Here is a 7696-nt window from a genome sequence, read left to right as displayed (position 1 = left end):
CACAACCCAGGCATGTGCCCTTGGCCAGAATCGAACCCAGGACCCTTCAGTCCTCAGGCTTACACTCTACCCACTGAGCCAAACCGGTTAGGGCTTGGAATTTTTTTTTTAACTTCTGAAAACTCAGCCTCTACCCTAAGCAAAATGTTTTGAAACTGGAGGAGGTACACTGAAGGCAACATACAATACAAACAAAACAAAAACCCAGTTTGGCTAACTAAATTGACTCAATTCTCCACATTAATGGCTTAGGGGAAGAAGAATTGTGCACACTTCCAGAAAAACAAAATCCTTTTTATATCATGATCTAACACAATATATTACAAATAAGATAAGTATGCAATAAAAAAGCAAGGAAATAAAGCACTGTTAAGATAAGAGACAAAATAATTATCTGAAACAGAATCAGGGAGAAGCCAGATATTGGAATGATCTGACAGGGAATTTAATATATCTATGGCAAATAAGTTAAAGGCTTAAGTGAAAAAAATATGAATGACATATATTAACAGATGGGGAATTTCAGCAGAAATATGGAAACATAAAAAAGAATCAAACAGAAAATCTAGGAAAAAAATATAGTGAGAGAGCTGAAGAATGCCTTTGACAGGATCACTTTAGATTCAACACAGCCAAGAAATGAATGAGGGAGCTTGAAGGTAGGGTAATATAAATTACTCCAAGTGAAAGAGAAGAAAAAAGTGTGTGAATAAAACCCAGAACAGAGAGCATCCAGAAGCTGTCAGACAATAACAAATGGTTTAACATATGTGTAACTAGAATCCCAGAAGGAGGAAATACAATTAAAGAAACAGAAGAAACATTTAAAGACAGGTGAGCCAAAAATTTTCAGAAAACAATGAAAAATATAAATTGGAGATACAAGAAGCTCAGAAATCACAAATATGACAAACATCTCCCCTCAACAATCATGCTTAAATGCATCATATTCATACTGCTGAACACTAAAAACAAAATCTTGAAGGCAGCAAGAGAAAAAAGAAACACACACGGAGAGGCAAAGATAAGAATTACAGCAGAAAAATTAAGAAACTATTTGCACTCTGATTAGGGAGGCAAGATGGGATTTACTATGTAGCTCCAAATTGCCATTTAATCATCTCAGTTTCCCTGTTCTACTTATCCTGGCTTACTGGCATGTGCCATTTATATAATTTCCTTTCAACATTTCTTTTTACAAACATTACCGTTCCTCACAAACTTTACAACTTTCAGAACCCACTTTTTCCTTCAAAGTGACACTAAAACCATAATTTCTTTCCAATTAGAACTCTTAACCCTTAGAAACCTTAATCTTTAGGTGGCATGTAAGTAGTTAACATTCCTTAGATTAGCAATATATTCTTAACAACTTTGAGATTTTAAAGCCAATTATTATTACCCAAGGCATTATCTTGACAAATTCTGTAACAGGGATTGATTACTCACGGGTTTATTCTTCTTTACAAAGTGGGAGTGGCCCCCCACTGCTATTTTACAGCCTGCTGGAGAGTACTTCTGCAAATCTGCTCCTCCCAGTGTTAGGAGCAAAAATCGGGGAATTGTACAACCCTGGGGCCTGGGAGTTAACCTTGGATTCTCATTCAAAACTGCCCACCATCATGGAAACATTAACCTTGTTGCCCAAGCAATGGAGTCCCACCCTAGCCCGCATTGCTTACTCTCCCATGCCTGTAATCCCTACTTTGCCATGTCAAACTGAGTCCCCCAAAATATAGAAAACAAGCAAAGTAAATCAGTAACCAAAGTTACATTACAGACACACAAACAAAAATCTCACTAGCTAAGAGTTTCTAGTGGCTGATGCCCTGAGAGGGAAAGCAGGAAGAGTCCCCCAGATTAGGAATTCTTTTCAGCTGCTGAGACGTTCCTGCATCTCTGCCACATGTTCAGCCTCGCCACATAACTGGGCTTTCCCCAAAGTGAGACATGCCCCATCTTTAAACAAATTAAATCAAACAACAAAGAGACACATAACATCAACAGAAATACTCTTATACAGGCACGCATGACCCACAGACATCACAGAATGCCCTGCACAGAAACACCACTGAAGTAGAGCAATGTCTCCTGCCCATGGTTTGGGGACTGCCTTTCCCCCGAACCTCAGCATTCTCCCAATGGACTATTGGGGGAAGCCATTCCCTAGGCCTAGAATTTTTGTTTCTCATCCTCAGAAAGTCCTCTGTAACGATGTACTCAACTTCCCATTCTGGTATTTCTCGCATTGTGCTCAATCCCCCATATTGGAGATTTCTTGCACTCTCCAAGATCCACTTCGTCCCTCTCTAGCCACTTCCCTCACGGGAGAAGGGAACTGCAGATAAGAACTCCTCACTCGCTTCATGTCCAAGACACATCCCAGTCACATATACCTGACCTCCAAGGATACCCAATCACCAAAATAGTACTAAGTCCAATCCACCTTGGCTCATGCATGAGGTTACCTGATTGCCATGATTCATCAGGTAACCTCATGCATGAGCCAAGGTGGATTGGACTTAGTACTACTTTGGTGATTGGGCCCTTACCGCACTGCTAGCTAACTCTTGCTTACCACACTGCTAGCTAATTCTTGCTTGCTTGGGCCCTTACCGCACTGCTAGCTAACTCTTGATCCTGAGCTCATAGTCAGCCTGGGAGGTAAGAGCTCTGCCTCCTCACTGGGCACCCCTCCACAGGAGAGGGGTCCAATTGCCCCCCATAACAACAAACAGAATCCCGGATGAGCCCCCAGATTGTTAGAAATAAGGTGAACCCCCCAAATCAGGGGTCCTGGCAGAACACAAAGAATACTTGGGAGCCAGACAGCAAGGCAAGTATCTTTACTTCTGCAGACGGGTACGTACCAATACAGAGTCTGGCAGCACATACCTATTTTAAGCATTTTATGTAATTCTATTTTCTTTTCTTTCTTAGCATATTAATTATACTTTTGTTTATAGCTTTATTGAGGTATGATTAATATACTACCTTTTTAATAACTTTTCTTTGTGGTTGCCCTAGAGTTTGTAATATACATTTACAACTAATCAAGTCTATTTTCAAGTAACACTATACCATGTCACAGTAAGGTATTATTTTTCCTCTGGCTTCTTTTCTTTTTTTCTTCTTTATCTTTGATTTTCTGCAGTTTGATTATGACATGACTAGTAATTTTTTTTGGTATTTATCCTGCTTGTCTGTTGTTGTTCATCCTCACCAGAGGATATTTTTTCATTGATTTTTCGGAAGAGTGAGAGAGAGAGGAAAAGACAGAGAGAAACATCAATGTGAGAGAAACACATCCATTGGTTGCCTCCTGCACGCTCCCTGACCAGGGCCTGGGCCATGGAGGAACCTGCAACCACGGTGCATGCCCTTGACTGGAATCAAATCCGGGACCTTTTGGTCTGCAGGCCGACACTATCCACTGAACCAAACCAGCTAGGGTGAAATATTTTCTTTTTTTAATTTTAATTTTATTTTATTGATTTTTAGAGAAAGAGAGGGATTGAGGGAGAGGGTAAGAGAGAGACAGAGACAGAGTGAGAGAGAGAGAGAGAGAGATGAGGAACATCAATTGGCTGCCTCCTGCACATGCCTAGATTGAAGATCGAATCCACAACCTGGGTATATGCTCTGACTGGGAATCAAACCCATGGCCTTTTGATGTACAGGACAAGGCTACAACCAACTGAGCCACACCAGCCAGGGCTCTATTGAAATAATTTCAAACTCTCTGTTTCTTCCTTGTCTGTGTCTAGTATTCTGATAAGCTTATCAAAGGTATTCATTTATGTTACAATATTTTATTTTCAGCATTTTCTTTTGACTTTTTGAGTTTCTATCTCCCTGCTTACATTACCCACTTATTCTTGCATGTTGTCTACTTTTTCCATTAGGGCTCTTAGCATAGTAATCATAGTTGTTTTAAAATTATGGTTTCATAATTCCAAAATTATGGTTTTATATTCCTGCCATATCAGGGTCTAATTTTGATGCTTGCTGGGTCTATTTAAATTGTGTGTTTTCCTTTTAGTATGCCTATTGAAAGAAGGACATAATGTATTGAGTAAAGGAACTCTGGTGAGTAGGCAATTAGTAATATAGTAGGAAGGTGTGGAGAGAGTGGAAGCATTTTATAGTTCTATGACTGATCTCAACTCTTTTGGTGAACCCATGCCCCCAGACTGTCAACTTCACCAATTTCTCAGTTTTTCCCCCTGAGTGGGAGAGGTTGGCTAGAGGAGGCTGGAGTTGGGTATTTCCCTTTCCCCATAATGGTTTGGTTTTAATAATATCTCAGCATGCTATGCTCTCATAAAATAGTTTCTCCTAAGGGTAGGACTTACTAAGGATAGAATGCTCTGGCCTAATTCAAAACAGTTTCTTTTTCTCTACACCTGCTGAATCCGTGAGATTTTTCTGTGATCCTCACTGTGGAAATTCGTAGAGTTCCTGAAAGTAAAAGTCATAAAAGTGTAGAAGCCTTCTGATGACTAGGATCCCCTGGAGTTTTAATCTCTCAAGCTTATCCACACTAAGTCTTCAACAATTTGATAATCGCAGTTCAAGTGTTTTTAATATTTTATCCCAGTACTCGTTTCCACAGAGGTGGGTTTCTCCTCCAGTAAGTTGTGATCCTATCTACCTGTCTCTCCAATTTATGGTAAAGAGTTTTTCCCTGTGATCTCATTTTTCTGATGGACCTATAAAAGAGTTGATTTTTCATTAAGTTTAGTTATTTTTTACTCATTGTTAGGATGGAATGACAACTTCTAAGCTCCTTATATGCTGGACTGGAAACCAAAAGTCTGAAACATATTTTCAGATAAACAAAAGCTGATCATTCACCACAAACAGATCTGCCCTATAAAAACTTTGATTCCCCGTCAGGGCACATTCCTGGGTTGCGGGCTCGATCCCCAGTGAGGGGCGTACAGGAGGCAGCCAATCAATGATTCTGTCTCTTGATTGATGTTTCTCTCTCTCTCTCTCTCTCTCTCTCTCTCTCTCTCTCTCTCTCCTTCACTGAAATCAATAAAATATATATTTCTAAAAATAAAATATAAATCAAAAGAAAGTTGGAGTGGCTATATTAATATCAGACAAATAGAATTCAGGACAAGAAATATTACCAGGTATAAGAGGTACATTACATGATAATAAAGGGGCAAATTAACCAAGAATACATAACAATCCTAATTATGTATGCACCTAACAAAAGTTTTAAAACACATGAAGCCAAAACTGACATAGAAACAGAAAGATCCATAATTATAGTTAGATTTCAACACTCAGTAATTGATAGAACAAATAGAAAATAAGATATAGAAAACCTAAATAGTACTATCAACTAACTTTACCTGGTTGACATTTATATTTATAGTACATTCAACCCAACAACAGCAAAATACACATTATTTCCAAGTCTACATGAAACATTCACCCGGTATACCATATTCTTTGCCATAAACCAATCATCAAGCACACTTAAGACCAAAATCATAAGAACTATGTTCTCTGACCACAAAAGAATAAAATTAGAATTAAAAACAAACAAACAAAAGAACGATATCTGGAAACCCCCAAAACATTTGGTAATTAAAACAACATAGTCCTAAATAACACCTGCGTCAAAGTGGAAGTCATAAAGGAAATGAGAAAGTATTTTTAATTGAGTTTCAATGAAAACACAATATACCAAAAGTTATGTGATAACCTTGACCAACTCATCAAGGTTTACATCAACAAGTCATGATGTCATGTGCCTCTAAAATAATTCAACAAAAAGTTCACATTCTTTTCTAAAACCCTTACCTTTAGTTTCATCATAAGAAAACATCAGACAAACCTAAGTTAGTGGCACATTGAAATATATGACCGGTACTCTTTAAAATTGTTAAAGCTATTGAAAACAAGGAAAGAATATATGAAAAGACATGATGACTAAAGGTACTGTGTATCTTGGATTAGATCCTGGTGCAGAAAAAGGACATTAGTAGAAAAGTTGCTGAAATCTAAAAAAAGTCTGGGTCTTAAGGCAATAATACACCAATGTTAATTTCTTAGTCTTACAAAAATATAGCATGGTTGTGTAAGTTGTTAGCAGTAGGAGAAGGTGGGTGAGCGTGGCAGCTCTACCTAATACATAGAAACAAGCACAGGGAGGCTGCCAAAAAATGAGGATACATAGAAATAGGCCCCAAATGAAAGAACAGAACAAAACTCTAGAAAATGAACTAAATAAAATGGAGACAAGCAAGTGACTAGATGCAGAGTTCAAAGCCATGGTTATAAGGATGCTCAGTGAACTTAAGGAGAACATCAACAACATAAAAAAGACCAGTCAGAAATGAAGGTTACTAGTACAATAACTGAAATGAAGAATTATTTATAGTGAATCAACAGTAGAGTTAGATAAGAATCAAATCAGCAATCTATATATATAAAAGGCTAATATGCTAAGTGTCTGACCGAGTGGTTGACTGACCAGATGTTATGACATGCACTGACCACCAGGGGGCAGATGCTCCAACAAGTAGGTTAGCTTGCTGCTGGGGTTTGGCCGATTGGGACTAGGCGAGATGGCCCTGATCGGCCCCAATCATTGGCCAGGCAGAGGGATCTCACCCATGCACAAATTTGTGCACTGGGCCTCTAGTTTAAATATAAAGAAGCAAAAAGCACCACTCAGAGTAGCAAAAAGAAAGAAGAACCCAAGAAAAGGAGGATAGTGTAAGGAGCCTCCGGGACAACTTTAAGTGTACCAATATTTGCATGATGGGGTGCTGGAAGAAGAGAGCACAAGAAATTGAAAAACTATTTGAAAAAATAATGACTCAAAACTTCCCTAATCTGGTGAAGGAAGTAAACATACAAGTCCAGGAAGCTCAGTCTCAAACAAAATGACCCCAGAGAGGCCCACACCAAGACACATCATAATTAAAACGCAAAAGGCTAAAGACAAAGAAAGAAACTTAAAAGCAGAGAGAGAAAAGCAGTTAATTACCATGAGGGAGTGCCCTTAACACTGTCAGCTGATTTCTCAACAAAAACTCTGGAAGCAAGAGAAACCAAGATGGAGGCATAGATAAAAACCTGAAATTGCTGCCTCACACAACCACTTCAAAAATACAACGAAAAGACAAAACGGACATCATCCAGAACCACAGGAAGGCTGGCTGAGTGGAAATTCTACAACTAGAAGGAAAGAGAAAAGTACACTGAGACTCAGAGGAGGCGCAGTGAGGAAGTAAAGTGCAGAGGTACAGAGGCACACGCGCAAAGGGCTGGCAACTCAGGACGTGGCTGTCTTTTTCAATCTGGAGGGAGACACAAGCTCCTGACTGCTCTGAACTCAGTTCCAGGCGAGTCTCTGAGGACCCAAACTCATACGGGGAGAAACTGGACTGTCTGGCAGCAGGCGGAACTCAAGGTCGGCTTTCTCTCAGAGGTGCTTGCAGTGATTACCGAGGGACACTGAGACCCAGGATCTCTTAGGGCAGGACTGAGGATCAGCCATAGCTGTTTGCTCCGCCGTGTTGATTCCCTGAGACACCGCCCCACGCAAGCTGTGCGCAGAGGCATTTGCATATGAATGACCTGGCCCTTTGCAATCTGAAAATTACCTAACAAACTGCAGCTGGGTCAGAGAGACCCACAACATCCAAAAGAAGGCCCAAGGCCCACA

The sequence above is a fragment of the Myotis davidii genome, unplaced genomic scaffold, assembly GCF_000327345.1.
Source record: "Myotis davidii unplaced genomic scaffold, ASM32734v1 scaffold456, whole genome shotgun sequence".
Classification (NCBI taxonomy): domain Eukaryota; kingdom Metazoa; phylum Chordata; class Mammalia; order Chiroptera; family Vespertilionidae; genus Myotis; species Myotis davidii.
Note: the sequence above shows the minus strand (reverse complement) of the source record.